The sequence below is a fragment of the Triturus cristatus genome, chromosome 1_1 (assembly GCF_964204655.1).
Source record: "Triturus cristatus chromosome 1_1, aTriCri1.1, whole genome shotgun sequence".
NCBI classification, from domain to species: Eukaryota; Metazoa; Chordata; class Amphibia; order Caudata; family Salamandridae; genus Triturus; species Triturus cristatus.
The window spans coordinates 17699754-17712130 of record NC_140579.1 but is presented as its reverse complement, the minus strand read 5'-3'; the positions used below and the strand labels follow the sequence as shown (position 1 = coordinate 17712130).

At 51.9% G+C, this 12377-nt stretch overlaps 1 protein-coding gene across 1 annotated transcript in view; it reads right to left on the bottom strand.

Moving 5' to 3' along the window:
* Positions 1 to 12377, bottom strand: part of LOC146869154 (class I histocompatibility antigen, Gogo-C*0203 alpha chain-like) — a 160932-nt gene that overhangs the window by 74694 nt on the left and 73861 nt on the right. The window lies entirely within an intron of this gene.

The following is a 12377-nucleotide window of genomic DNA, read 5'->3' as shown; positions in this document are numbered from 1 at the left end:
GGCTCGAAAGGTGAACTCATAAGCTTCGAAAGAACCAAGTTCAGCTCCCAAGAAGGCGAGGGAGGCCTTACTGGGGGATAAACCTTTTTGAGCCCCTGCAAAAAATCCTTCACCACCTGCAGCTTAAAGAATGGCTGCTGCAATAGAGAGTGCCTATATGCTGTAATGGCCGCTAGGTGAACTTTGATGGAGGAAAATTTCAACCCGACCCTGGCTAAGTGAAGAAGATAAGGCAAAATCACTTCCTCTTGACATTTTGTAGGGTTATACTGATGTTGAATACACCATACATAAAACCTCTTCCACTTACAGAAATAAGAGTGTCTTGTAGAAGGCCTCCTAGCTTCCTTCAGTATGGTCATACACTCCTGGGGAAGGTTTAAATGGCCATACTGGAGGACTTCAGGAGCCATGCTGTTAAGCTCAGCGAGGGTAGACTGGGATGGTAAATCTTCCCCTGCATCTTGGTTAACAAGTCCGGTCTGCGCGGCAGACGCTTGTGAGGTCGGATCGACATGTGGAGGAGATCCGTGTACCACCACTGCCTCGGCCAGTCCGGTGCTATGAGGATCATCTTGGTAGACGAATGTTGCAGTTTGGTCACTACTTTGGGGATTAGTGGGAGAGGCGGAAAAGCGTACACAAATGTAATTGACCAATCGATCAAAAGGGCATTCCCTATGGATCCTGGCCGATGGTATCTTGAGGCGAAGCCTCGGCATTTCGCGTTGTGTTCGTCCGCGAAGAGATTTATTTACGGACGTCCCCACTCCCCGAAGATGTCGTCTAGCACCTCGTCGTTGAGTACCCAGTCCTCTGGATCTTGAAAATGACGACTGAGTAAGTCCGCTTTGACGTTGAGCTCTCGTGGCAGGTGTACCGCCTTTATCGAAATGTTCCTTGCTAGGATCCAGTGCCACAGGGACTGAGTCTCCAGCGAGAGCGTCCTGGATAGAGTACCCCCCTGTTTGTTCAGGTAGTACATTGTGGTGGTATTGTCAGTTTGTACTAGAATGGGACTCGTCCTGATTGCGGGTAGGAACGCTTTGAGGGCTAGGTGGACTGCCCTGAGCTCCAGCATGTTGATGTGGTACAACTGTTCGCTGCTGGACCACAGCCCCTGGGTCTGCAGGGATCCCAAATGCGCACCCCAACCCTGCAGGGATGCGTCGGTGATCAACGTCTGAGATGGGGGTTCTTGATGAAAAGGAATACCCACCTGTAGGTTGAGTGGCTTCAACCACCACTTGATTGACTGCCTGGCCGCTGAGGAAAGACAGACTGTTTCCTCCCACAGTGAATTCCTTTGGTCCCATTTGTCCTCCAGATCTTGTTGGAGAGGACGCATCCTCAACCTGGCATTGGGCACTAGGAATATGCAAGATGCCATGGCCCCTAGCAGAGACGAGATCTGTCGTGCTGTAGACAGATTGTTGGTTATAATCTGCTTGCCTTTGTGGATAAGGGATAACCGTCTCTCCTCCGAAGGAAACACTTTTCCTACTGCGGAGTCTATAGTTGAACCCAGGTAGTGTATTCTTTGTGTTGGTGTGAAGGTGGATTTCTTGAAGTTCACCCTGAGTCCCAATCTGTGACACAAATTCAGGCAGCGTGCCAGCTGTGAGTGTACACTCTGAGGCGATGGACCTTTTATCAACCAATCGTCTAGATAGGGATAGACGAAGACTCCTGCGCGCATCAGTGCAGCCGCTACTCCCGCCATGCATTTTGTAATTACTCGAGGAGCTGATTTCAGGCCAAATGGTAGAACCTTGAACTGATAGTGGGAGGTCCCCACCACGAACCTTAGAAATTTCCGATGACTCTGTAAGATGGGAATATGAAAGTACGCGTCTTGCAGGTCCAGCGAGCACATCCAATCGCCTCGACGGAGATGAGGATATATTTGGTCAAGCGCAAGCATGCGAAACTTTTCTCTTTTGATATGCTTGTTGAGTGTTCGTAAGTCCAAGATGGGTCTGAACTCTGCTTTTGTATTTCTTTTTTGAATTTGAAAATATCTGGAGTAGACTCCTCTCCCTCTCTGCGCCCTGGGAACTCTTTCTATTGCTGATTTGAGCAGAAGGTTCGCCACTTCTTCTCTTAGCCTCTTGAGGTGTTGAGATGATTGTACAGGGTGGATCGAGGGAGGGGGACTCCGGAAACGAAGCGAGTATCCATGTCGCAGTATATTTAGAACCCACTTGTCTTTTGTGATGGATTGCCACTCTTGAAGATGGTGTGCAATACTTCCTCCCACAGGAGCGGTGGACGGCAATGGAGGAAGCGGTCTCTCATTGCTTTCCTTGAGCCTTGTTTCCATTGCTGGACTGGCGGATATTTCCACGTCCCCTAGATTATCTGCGGGACTGAAATTGTTGCTTCTTCTGCCCTGGCTGGTCATGATTTTTCTGCCAGTGAGGGGTTTGAACCCTCTGTTGGTAGCTACGCCTGTCGGTTACCCTTTGACGACGGAATTATTTTCGTTTCTCTAGCCCCACGGCTTTCATGGTCTCGAGTTCTGACTTCATGCGAGCCATTTCGTCATCCGCATGAGAACCGAAAAGCAAACTACCAGAGAAAGGCAGATTCAAAATTCTTGCCTGAGCTTCAGGTTTCAGAGCCGTCAGCCTTAGCCAAGAGGATCTTCTGGCAGAATTCCCATGAGCATACGAGTGGGCTGCCAACGTTGCTCCATCCGCTGCTGCGCTTATCACTTGGTTTGAAACTAGACTGCCCTCGTGCAAGATCTCTTCAAAGTCCTTTCTGTCTTCGGAGGGTACTTTCTCTATAAATCTCTGAAGGGAGTCCCACAGTGATATGTCGTAGCGCCCCAGAAGCGCTGAGGCACTGGCCACTTTCAGACTAGAGGCCGCCGAGCCACATACTCTTCTCCCCCAAGAGTCTTGTGATTTACTTTCCTTATCCGGCGGCACTGTGGATGACAAAGCCACTGAATGAGTTTTTCTGGCAGCAGCAGTGATTACAGAATCCGGTGGAGGATCCGTCTTGAGAAATAGAGGATCCTCAGGGGCCGGACGATATTTTTTTAGAATCCGCACCGGCGCAGATTTGATAGTCGCTGGCGTGAGGAAGATGTCCATTACCGGTTTAAGCAACTCAGGGACTAAAGGCAACAGTGGACGAGACACCGCTCGCTCATGAAGGGTCTCAAAGATGACAGAGGAGGTGGTTTCTTGAACAGGCATGGGAATGTTCAATGTTGTCGCTCCTCTGCACAACACATCTTGGAAGGTGCTGATGTCATCCACTGGTGATACTCTAGATCCGGGGTACTCATAGTACGGCCCGCGAGCCGCCAGCGGCCCGGCAAGCCTTTCTTGGCGGCCCGCGGACCTTGCAGACATCGTACCGGTGTTTGTTTAGCAGTGTCAGCAAACACAGACTCTGCTCGGTGGGGGCCCGGGCGATAGTCAGAGTGCAGCTGCTGGGGCGCTAAGAGGTGAAATGTAACAAAGCCTCGTTCATGCAAATGGTCTCTTAAAGACCTGTGAAGTACTCGGTGGGGCTGTGTGTGTGCCCTGGAAGGGAAGCTGCCAGGGGCATAACGCAGCCCCCGTGGTGCGGGGGGCCCCCACGCTCCAGGGGCCCCCTCACTCTAAGCGAGAGAGATGGCTGCGCCTGGAAGCAATCCTCTTCAGCCTCCCCAAGTCCCCATAAATTAAGCTTTTATTGTGAATAATTGTACCCAGGTCTTGGAATCCCAGTGTTTTAGTTCTGGCATCCCTCTTGAACCCACTGTAATGAATCTCTGGCAACTCAATTTACAGAGGGATTAAATTGTCTGAATCTGTTCACGCACTGTCCATATCAAACTTACCACAGAAGTATCGAAGTAGTAAATATTTTGGAGAGGTTGGCCAATTTTGAGTCTGGAGAGACTTAAGGCCTACGAAATATCTGTCAACGCCTAGTTCTGAATGCGGTGTGCCAATATCTTCAGAGGCAGACAATTTGAAAAGTTCTGTATGACTTAGTTATAGAAAGTTAGCCATACCTGGGGTGCTGGGGACCCCTCACACAGTCCATATATCACTGCTCATGCTGTACTAATAGCTGCGTACCTGGAGAGCACGGTCACACGTCACTACTACAGCCTGATCCAGAGGCGCAACACAGGCCCCTCCAGCCCCCATGGCGCAGAGAGGGGGAGGAGCAAACCTTCGGGTCGGGGGTTCCCCAAACCTTCAAGGGACCTCGGTTCCACCCAAGGAATATCTGTAAAATATGGGAGACCCAGAGGCCACTCGGCACATTGTGCCAGGAGGCCAAGTCATTTTGCATTAGGGCACGAGCCTGGTCTTCGGCTAAGTTTGCGCACACGTGTGCACGTGTTTACTTGAGGGAGCGTGGGCTTGGCGTGCATGAATGTGCATGTCTGACCACCACCCCCTTCCTACGTCCAGGACTCCCAGAAGGGAGCCACGAGCACCCCTCCTTCCAGCGGCAGATGTGTTCCGACGTGCGAGACACTCAGTAATTTCAGAATAATGAGTGTAAAAGGAAAAAGGTAACCATGACTGAGAGGGAGGGAGACGGGGAGAGGGAGGGAGACGGAGAGGGAGGGAGAGAGGGGAAGAGGGGGAGAGGGGGAGGGAGGGAGGGAGATGGAGAGGGAGGGAGGGAGGGAGATGGAGAGGGAGAGAGAGAGAGGGGGAGAGAGGGGGGGAGAGAGGGAGGGAGAGAGGGAGGGAGGGAGACAGGGAGGGAGGGAGACAGGGAGGGAGGGAGACAGGGAGGGGGAGGGAGACAGAGAGAGATGGAGAGAGACGGATAGAAGGAGAGAGGAAGGGAGATGGAGGAGGGAGGGAGATAGAGAGAGGGAGAGAGAGAGAGAGATGTGTATGCCGGGTCCGGTGGCTCAGTGGACGAAGGCGTCCGCTGCAGGGACCTGTGTTCCACCTCATGGTCACAGTTTTTTTGTTGCTCTCGCCCCGCCCCCTCCCCCAATGACCCCGCCCCCAAGGTGCGGCCCTCGGCCACAAACCACACTGTAAATTTGGCCCCCAAGAGAAAGTTTGTGAGTACCCCTGCTCTAGATGGTGGTGTATCTGAGAGTGTGGGTGAATAATCCCTTCTGGATGCACGACTTGACGATGAGGATGAGGGGGACCTACGCCGCCTTCTTCCCGATCTGATTGACTCTCTTCTACGAGAGGTGGACCTGGATCGCCTTCTGGGCGAACGTGAGCGCCGTTGGAATTCTCTTCCTCGAGAATGGGATCTTGCTGGTCGTGACGGTAGATCCAGAGCCCTCAATCTTGTTAAGGAAGCATTAACTGCCTGAATCATCGAAGTGTCCTGAGGTATTTCCCTGATGGGGCTCTGAGTCAGAGCATGGTCCTCCTCTTGAGAAGTATGCTCCACTGGAGGAGCTGGAGAGAAACCCAACACCTCCGGCGATCCGGATCTTGATCTCGAGCCTTCAGAGGCTGAAGGTGAAATTGAAATAGGACGAGATGAATCGTGCTCCGATGTGGTATATACCAATCTATGTGGAGATTTGCGTCTCGATACTGGCTTGAAAGTCAAACGAATGTGTGACATTTCCTGGTATCCCACCGCGGAGGACCATCTCGGCTGTGCTAGGCCTATCACCGGAGACCTGGACTTCGACGCCGAGCGGATAACCGGCGATGTGTCCTGCCTCGACGTCGAGAGCCTGGTCGTCGACGGAGGACTTGTCCTGGACGGAGGCCTAGAACCCAACGGGGAATCTCGCCTCGACGTCACTATCTTCTCCGAAGTTTTGGAGACCTTTGACGACAGAGGCACCCGCCTCGACGTCGACTCCGACAGAGGCACCCGCCTCGACGTAGGCACCCGCCTCGACGGAGGCACCCGCCTCGACGTCGAATGTTCCGACGATTATCCTTGTCTCGACGTCGTCAGTACTTTCGACGACGATCGCCTCTCTCTTGACGGCGAATCAGATCTCAACGACAACGATCTTTGCCTCAACGTCAATGTAGATTTCGACGTCGAACGCCTACGCTCTTCATGCGACGTCAACTTCTCTTGGTGTGGATTTCGACGTTGAGCGAGGTCTATCCCTTGACGTCGAACGATGTCTTGACGTCGATCGGTGATGACTCTCCTTCTACGCCGATGGTTTTCTTGACGTCGAAGTTGTCGACGACGAACGAATGCGCTTCGCCGCCGGATCGAGTGTCGACGTGGACTTTCTTTTGGAAGCATGACTCTCCCTGGACTCCTCACCTGTCAGCGACGATCCCGCCGCTGGAGTCTTCGACGCCGAGCCCGACGCCGATGGAGAACAAACAGGGACCAGCTGCTTCGACGTCGACCGCTCCGAAAGGCCATAAAGCCTAATTCTCTCTCTCTCCTTCAAAGTCCTCTTTGAAAGATCCTTGCAGTGACGACAGGATGCAGGAGAGTGAGAATCTGGTAGACAGACGATACACACATCGTGTGTGTCTGAAGAGGCCTTCTTTTTGCCACAGGATGGACAAGGCATGAATAAAGAAGAAAAAATGTTAAATCTAGTCAGAAAACACAGGAAATACGCTTCCCCAACAGAATTTAACAAGAGGAAGCCAAAAAAAAATACTATAAAAGTAACAATTCTTGACTGGAAAGTCAAAAATGAAGAGAGCTGAATTCCAGGGTCCTGACTGAAGGAGCCGGAAAGAACAACTGACCCAACTGTCACCCCTGAGGCATGATGGGATATTGGAGTCAGGGCTGCCTTAAAGGCGCAGTGCCAGTTTTTACCTGTACAAGGCTTTTCAGTCTATGGTATTGTATTGCAATGCAGCCTGCAGGCTAACAATGTTTTGTGGATCTGTGTTTTGCACAGTGTTCTCTTCTCTTATCATGAGTTTTTTACCTCAAAAAAAAAAATATGAGATTTAGGTGTATTATTATACCTATGGTGGATTATTGGATATTTGTGTCTACATTGTCTAGCCTTCTATGGGGGCTGCATTTGCTTGGAAAAAATAATATATGTTTATACATGTACAGAGCTGTATATATATATGTTTTTCATATATAATTTTATTATTTCCTGGGTCCCCAGCGAAATAGCGAAAAGATTTTAGAGCGTGTGAGCATTTAATTATTTATTCAAACAGCGCCAGGAATCATTATCATTTCCCACCGCCTGGTCACTGCTTCACCGGATGCTTGCTTGGTCGCTCCATTACTTTCCTACATTGTGTAATTGACATCGTGTGCTATCGGCGCCCTGCTCTGCCCTCCCCTCCATTTTGGCTCTGTTACTGTTGTTGTTGTTCCCTTGAGCCCGCCACGCCTCCCAGCTGAGCCGCCCTCCCACTAACAATATAGAGCGCCCTCTGACCTTTGTGCTCCGTGATCCACTCCTTGCTCCTGCCTCGAGTGGTCGCTCCCCTGCCTGCTTGCTGCTGAAAGGCGGTATTGTGCTACAAAGCTGAGTGATTCATTGATTGTAATAGCGCCATAGCGTTTCAGCGTTTCAGAGTTGCGGTACTTTATATTTGCATAGCGAAAAGATTTTAGAGCGTGTGAGCATTTAATTATTTATTCAAACAGCGCCAGGAATCATTATCATTTCCCACCGCCTGGTCACTGCTTCACCGGATGCTTGCTTGGTCGCTCCATTACTTTCCTACATTGTGTAATTGACATCGTGTGCTATCGGCGCCCTGCTCTGCCCTCCCCTCCATTTTGGCTCTGTTACTGTTGTTGTTGTTCCCTTGAGCCCGCCACGCCTCCCAGCTGAGCCGCCCTCGCCCCTCCCCCTCCACTATCCATATATGACAGTTGTTCCCGCGCGCAGCGTTCACGCGCAGCGACCGCGCCCAACCCGCGCCGAAGGTGCGCCAAAGGTAAGCCCGTCTACGCCCGTCCGCGCCTGGACCGCGCCCAGCGCCAGACCCCCTGCCCCTCGCGCTGCCCAGCCCCCCCGCATTACCTACGATGCCGCCTCCCTCCTAGCCCTTAACCCCGGTCGCGCCCCCAACTGCGTCCAAGCCGCCCCTGGACAAACTCACGGTCCTTTCTCCTGCTTCTCCTGCAAATTCAGCGGCACCAACAACATCTCCACTACGACCACACCACAGATACCCGACCCCAACCACCTACAATGCATCTTGCTCAACACCCGATCGGTCCACAGGCACGCCATCGACCTATGGAATCTACTAGACACCACTTCTCCGGACATCGCCTTCCTTACGGAAACATGGATGAACGCTTCTTCCGCACCAGACATCACCATTGCCATCCCTGAAGACTATAAGATCACTCGCAAAGACCGTACCAGCCACACAGGAGGAGGAATCGCCATCGTCCATAAGAAATCCATCCGCATCTCCACCAGCTCCGACGCCAACCTCGCCAACTCCGAACACCTTCACTTCCAGATCCACACCGACCCCAAGACCACACTCAGAGGCACACTCCTCTACAGGCCACCAGGACCCCGCGCAAAATTCAGTGAAGACATCACGGACTTCATCACCCCACACGCGCTCCCCTCCAAAGAATACATCCTTCTGGGAGACCTAAACTTTCACCTCGAAAAGATCAACGACCGCAACACCACCACCCTCGTGGACAACCTCGCCAACCTCGGACTTAAACAACTGGTCACTTCCCCCACCCACATCGCAGGTCACACACTCGACCCCATCTTCACCTCCAGCAATCATGTCTCCTTCAGCCACACTACGGATCTCATCTGGACTGACCACAGCTGCGTCCACTTCACCTACAACAAGCCCAAACCCACCAACCACCTCCAACCAACTCTGCAAAGAAACTGGAACAAAATCACCACGGACCAAATCTCCGCATTACTCCTTCAAAACACCCCAGCCCTCTCTTCTAACGTTAACGAAGCCGCCGCCAACCTCACCCTATGGCTATCCAACACCGCTGATACCTTAGCTCCACTGAAAAAACGTCAAAACAAACCCGGCAACAAGAAGGCCTCATGGTTCAACGATGAGCTTAAGAAATCCAAGAAACTCTGCCGCTCCCTCGAAAAGGCCTGGAAAAAAGACCCTACCACCAGCACCAAGGACGCCTTCAAAAACGCCACCCGTACTCACCACCAACTAATCCGAAAAGCCAAGAAAACAGCATTCAAGGATCGACTTGACAACAACGCCCACAACAGCAAGGAACTTTTCAACATCGTCAAGGAATTCTCCAATCCCTCGGCCAACTCCAACGACATCACCCCCTCTCAAACCCTCTGCGACTCCCTAGCCTCATTTTTCCACAACAAGATTGCAGACATCCACAACAGCTTTGACAACCAACCCGGAAACCAACCCACCCCACCATCTGCTGTACACCTTCCCCCCGTGAACACCCTTACCGCCTGGAACCCAATCTCCACTGAGGACACCATCCGCCTGATGAATTCCATCCACTCAGGATCCCCCACAGACCCATGCCCTCACCACGTCTTCAACAAAGCAGACTCCGTCATAGCACCGCACCTCCAAGACGTCATCAACTGCTCCTTCAACTCCGCTACCTTCCCAGAAGACTGGAAACACGCTGAACTCACTGCCCTTCTGAAAAAACCCACAGCAGACCCCACCGAACTCAAAAATTACCGCCCCATCTCGCTTCTTCCATTTCCGGCCAAAGTCATCGAGAAAGCTGTCAACAACCAGCTCGCCGCCTTCCTCGAAGCCAACAAATCCCTCGACCCCTCACAATCTGGCTTCCGAGCAAAACACAGCACTGAGACCGCCCTCATCGCAGCAACAGACGACATTCGAACTCTACTGGACAATGGAGACACAGTCGCCCTCATCCTCCTTGACCTCTCTGCAGCATTCGACACAGTCTGCCACAGCACCCTTTTACAGCGCCTCAGAAACATCGGGATCCAAGGAAAAGCACTTGATTGGATCACCTCGTTCCTCACCGGAAGAACCCAGAGAGTCCGCCTTCCACCATTCAAGTCCGAGGCCTATGAAGTCATCTGCGGCGTACCACAAGGATCCTCACTCAGTCCCACCCTCTTCAACGTATACATGAGCCCCCTCGCGGCCATCGCACGCCATCACAACCTCAACATCATCTCTTACGCGGATGACACCCAACTTATCCTTTCTCTCACCAATGACCCCAGCACCGCCAAAACTAACCTACACGAAGGAATGAAAGAAGTTGCCGAATGGATGAAACACAGCCGTCTGAAACTGAACTCAGACAAAACTGAAGTACTCATCCTAGGTACGTCCCCCTCTTCATGGGACGACTCCTGGTGGCCGGAAGCCCTCGGAAAAGCACCCATCCCGACGGACCACGCACGGAACCTAGGCGTCATCCTGGATTCCTCACTCTCAATGAACAGACAAGTCAGCGCCGTATCCTCTTCCTGCTTCAACATTCTTCGCATGCTCAGAAAAACATTTCGCTGGATCCCCACCGAAACAAGGAAAACTGTCACCCACGCTCTGGTCACGAGCCGACTGGACTACGGAAACACCCTCTACGCAGGTACTACCGCAAAACTCCAGAAGAAACTCCAACGAATCCAAAACGCCTCAGCCAGAATCATATTAGACATCCCACGCAACGAACACATCTCTGATCACCTCAAAGACCTCCACTGGCTACCCGTCAATAAGAGGATCACTTTCAGACTGCTTACCCACGCACACAAATCACTCTACGACATCGGACCAGAATGCCTCAACTCACGTCTGTCCTTTTACACCCCCTCCCGCCAACTACGCTCTTCCAGCCAAGCCCTCGCCACTATCCCTCGCATCAACAAGACCACCATGGGAGGCAGATCCTTTTCTTACCTGGCTGCTAAAACATGGAACTCTCTCCCCGCATACCTTCGCCTCACCCAGAACCACCTAGCATTCAGAAAGCAACTTAAAACCTGGATATTTGAAAGGTAATCCTCCTCCCCTTCCTAAGCGCCTTGAAACCCTATGGGTATGTAGTGCGCTATATAAGTTTTGTGACTTGACTTGACATAATTTTATTATTTCCTGGGTCCCCACACATGGGCGGGAATATTCAGTGCTGATGACTATTGCTGAGGATCCCCTGGAAGAGAAGTATAGTACCATCCCCTGGTAATGAAGAGAGATTGGCTCTATAGCCCCCTAGAGAAGTAGTGCTTTGACCTCTTCCCCGAGTAGCCTTTGGTGTTCTGGGGAGAGTTTGTACTTGCGAGGTGGAGTAGCAGGGTGTGTGGGAATGAGCTCCAGGTAATAACCATGTTAGATAATGGATAACACCCGCTAGTCAGAGGTGGCGTTCCGCTAAATGGGGGGGGGGGGGGGAACGTTGGTTCCCCCGCCACATCCCCGACAGGTATTGTGTAATGGGGGGAGGGGCAGGGGAGAAGAAGAGAGGCAAGTCAGAGTTTGGTGGTGGTGGCTGCACCTTTGGGGGAGTCACCTTAGCCTCTGCCTTCTGAATTATTGCCTCTCGAGAACCCTCTGACGTAGCCTCTAGGATAGTGCTGCTGCGCCTCTGGAGACGTTGGAAGGATGTGGAGGCATCTGGGAGGTTGCCTTTGAGCTTCCACAAAAGTGTGTGCGGCGAAAGGAGCCACAAGGTGTTTGGAATGCACCCATAGCCTTTCCGTCTCTGCATCTTTCTTAAGTTTGGTCTATCTGTGGTCCGAATAGGTCCTGACCATCAAATGGCATGTGAAGTATGTTCTCTTGCACCTACAGTTTGAAACCGGAAATACGGAGCCAGGCATACCTGTGCAGGAGGAGCATCTAATGCAGTGCGGATAGTGGTGTCAGAGATCTGCTTTCCCTCAGAGGATTTCACAACCCCTTCCCCTGGGCTCTTCTGGGAGAATGCTGGAGGACCTCCTCAATTTTGTCCCAGCGGGCACTGTCATAGCTAGAGATTAGCCCAATGGAGTTCCAAACGCTCCAATGACCGGCTGATAGCGCTGCAGCATCTACACGCATACTCTCTGCCTGGCGAATGGAGATCACCAGTAGCCTGGGAGCTGGCTCTTACGGGCTGTAGTGACAACCAGAGTCAGGTGGGAGCTGCTTACTAATGTAAGTGGGGTCACTAGGGGAGGCCTTGTTCTTTACCTATACCTATTGGTAATAGTAATAGGGATAGGAGTACTAAAGAAAGCTGTGGGTGCTACTTGAAATGAACAAACTCAGTCTGAGCACTTACCTTGCCTTTCCTAAAAGGACTCAATTCGGGGGCCCAGGGGTCGGGTTTATATTAATGTCCTGCTCTACTCCAACTCCATGTACAGCTCTGGCCACTGTTCTCACGTCTCTACTTCCTCATTCTTGTACAGCTCTTGCCTTCCTGCTCTCCTGTCCAGGCACAGCTCTTGTCGTGTCAGATACAGCTTTCATATATGCTGCCCTGTCCATGCA